Here is a 3,527-nt window from a genome sequence, read left to right as displayed (position 1 = left end):
AAAAAAAAATAAATCAAATTTTTAAACGAAAATCTTAAAAGTATTGAGACTTTAAATTTTTAAACCCGGGCTACAAATGAAGCCCCCCTGGACGCTCCCCGGATGCCCTCTAAACTAGAACAAATCCGGGAAACCCCGGACGGATGGCAACCCCATTTGAATGGAGTAATCTCTCGCGGAGTCCTATAAAATTTTTGGAATCGTATTTTAGTTACAATTCTATTTTACTTCATGATAATCAATTTTCTGTATTTCATATATTAACTTCAGGAATCCATTTCCTAAACTTTACGTATGTTCTATAAATAAATAAATAAATGTATTTTAATAGTGAAGAACAATTGTTAACTTTGCCTTTGGTATAGATAGTTATTTTTTATTGATACCGTTTGTTAACATTCATTAGACCTTTACTTAACATTTAAAAGCTCCTTAGTAAAATTTATTGTTAATGTACCATCTATTATATTCTATTCAACATTGACTTACAATTAAATTAAGCTATAAAAATGTCAATGTTATTGATTTTGGGGTAGTTGATCGATGATATTGTAGCACTTAGTTAATATTTCCACTGCTTTACAAGAGACTCCACAAAACACTAATTTCTGCGGCAGTTTAATAGAAAATGCGTTTGTTGGGCCCTCGTTTATATTGTGTATATGGAGTATTTCGCGTAAAATGTTAGGTTTTCCAATCGAGGTTTCCACTTATATGGAATGTTCGGAAATGTATGGGGCTTCTATTGGATACGTGCATGAAACAAACGATTGCCTTCTTCAGTCGCTATTTTATTATCTGCTTCCCGGAATAGAAAGTAAACTGACAGAACTTTTTTTAATTTCCTTTTTTAACTTAAATGATAGTGGTTTATGTAGGACAGGAATAAATTATTAACTCAATGATTTTACATTAATGCCATAAGAAATGGAATAAAAATAACAAAAACAAATTTTATTACCGTTCAGTAACTACTAATTTTTTACATATTGCGTAAAACTAGATAAAGTCGTTGCTTTTTCATATTTAGAGAGTCGGCCGACTCAGAATGAAAAAAGCGCTAATATAGAGATATAAAACAAGGAAAAGCCCAGTGGGTGGGGTCGCTTCTATCAAAACAAATAACTTTTGTGCTCGAGATTAGTGGATATGAAACGTGAACGGTGGACGTTGTTGAAAAGAAAAAGTTTGACTTTTCCCGTTATAGTAGGATGCTAAAAGTAAAAAGGATAGAAAAGACTAGAAATGACAAGGGATTCGAATGAGTAGGATAACAGAGGGCCTTACGGAGTATAGAAATATGTTTCGTCATCAAAGTTGAATTAATTTATGGGAAATGGTGGGGTGTTACAGTCGAAAAGACTTTTCCTAGATAAAGTGCCATAAAATGTGAACAGCGTGTCTTTGTTCGATCTAAAATAGGCGTAGGCAATGGCGGTGCTTCGGCTGCTGGCTTGCACAAAGTTAATTAAGAATTTGTTTAGGAATACCCAATTAACCGACAGTAAATTTTCATCAAGCATTCATGCAGGTATGAAATACGAGCGAAGTCTGCTTCAGCTATAACGTGATTTACAACAACACAATGCGCGTTTTATGACCTATCATTCTGGGGATTATAATATAAGTTTTAACTGCTCTCTAGCGTCCCTGAATGCAACTAATATGTGCCGTTGGCAAAATAACCGTCGAATGTGCCTTTCGAATGGTTTGATTTGCGAAGGAACTTATACCATGAAAACTATTTTATATTTTGCATTGCTATATAGTAGACGAATTACGACAAAAGTGTTGCATTATCTTACTTACCATAGTGCCTACATACCTACCTACTTACTTAATGTGATTCTTTAGTACAACATAATCGTTTTTAATTGGATGAGGGTGGCGGAGGCATTAACGTTGTTTGAAAATAGGGTTGCCATCTCTAAAATTTGGAAACTAGGAGAAGACGCGTGAAAACCCCGGATTTTAGAGTTCAGAACCCGGACCTAAACATAGTCAGTGTAATAAAAAACAGTTGAAAATGTCATAAATCACCTTTTTATTGATTTTCAGATCATAAAATTAAATTTAGTCATTTTTTATCATCATTTTAAATGTACCTAACAAAACAGANTAGGTTGGTAGGACACCTTCTGAGGCATGAAGGTCTAGTCAGAGACATATTAGAGGCAGAAACAGGAGTTAGGAGGGGTAGAGGTAGACGTAGATTAGATTACTGTTCGCAAATAGTTAAGGATGTGGGTTGTTCTAGTTTTAGGGAAGTGCGAAGTTTAGCTCAGGATAGGAAAGAGTGGAGGTACGTGACCAACCAGTCTTAGGACTGACGACCTTATGATGATGATGGTTAATCGTTAGTCCAGTTCTTGGATATTAAGATCATTTACTATGGATGATAACATTATTAAAAACGAAGACGTACCGGCCAAAGTGGAATAACTTGGATTACGCCAGGATACTACTTGCAGAGTACAATTTCAAAATTATTATCTTAGCATTTTTGGCGAAAAGCTCGTGCCGAATATCCTGCTCTTGCTAATCGAGCTTTAAAAATGCCAATGCCCTTTGCCACTACCTATAGATGTGAGAGTGGTTTTTCAACTTTGGTTAAACTGAAAGCAAAGTACAGAATCCTTCTAAATGCAAAATAATAGCAACCATCACACCAACTATCTTTACTTAATTTATTGTTTAGATATATAAAATTATAAGACTGATCTGCAATTTGGGATTATTAACGATATTTGTATTTGCTCGTGTTGTTTGTATTGATAACATTTTATGGCCGGGGTAAAATCAGTTTTCCTAATGGGTCACAGGGGTAACAATATTAAAAAGGTTAGGAACTATTGGTCTAGTGAGAGTAAATAGAGATGTACTTAGGTAGCTTTAGTTTCGGAGAAACGCGATGATTCGATTAACGAGTGTTTGGGTTGAAGACCCTATGATGCTGATGATTGTGTTTTAAAAAAGTAGAATATAAAATTAGAAAAATGTAGCAGATAACAGATAAGACAAAGAGACAAAGTAATTAAAAAAACGTTAATATTCTTTTTTATTTTCAGATTTGAACGACAGCTCCCGCTCCACTACCTACTAGTTAGTTGTTCGTCGTCCAGTGTAAAAAGATTCGTCCTTCACCAACAATAATAAATATTACTTCGTTTAATATTATTATTATTATAGTAGGTGTATTAGTGAAAAGTTTCTTGATAGATGAACCGTCTAATTCCAAAACATGACATTTTTTTCTAAATATTCTCATTTTTCTTATCACCTGTTTTAAATTTCTTATGATGCCTATCTACTACTAAAAACGAATATCCTTTAAACATATTTGGATTTTGGATAAGCGATAATGATACATGTACTGGAATTTTGTCACATTTCATAAGGAACAGGAATTAATATGTAAATATCTTATTGTGAAAACTCAAAAGCTAACTTTATTTCGACTATAAACCAATATTCAGAAAATACATATAATACAACATACATACAGGTTTACGCTGCGGCTGCTAGAA

At 33.7% G+C, this 3,527-nt stretch overlaps 1 long non-coding RNA gene across 1 annotated transcript in view; it reads left to right on the top strand.

The window, feature by feature from the left end:
* Positions 1–3,124, top strand: part of LOC108735474 — a 20,796-nt gene extending 17,672 nt beyond the window's left edge. The window contains exon 2 of the long non-coding RNA XR_003232217.1: positions 3,069–3,124. This is a non-coding gene — a long non-coding RNA (uncharacterized LOC108735474). The remainder of the gene's footprint in view (positions 1–3,068) is intronic.
* Positions 3,125–3,527: the final 403 nt, after the last annotated feature.

The sequence above is a fragment of the Agrilus planipennis genome, unplaced genomic scaffold (genome assembly GCF_000699045.2).
Source record: "Agrilus planipennis isolate EAB-ADULT unplaced genomic scaffold, Apla_2.0 scaffold91, whole genome shotgun sequence".
Lineage (NCBI taxonomy): Eukaryota > Metazoa > Arthropoda > Insecta > Coleoptera > Buprestidae > Agrilus > Agrilus planipennis.
This window is presented reverse-complemented; position numbering and strand designations above follow the sequence as displayed.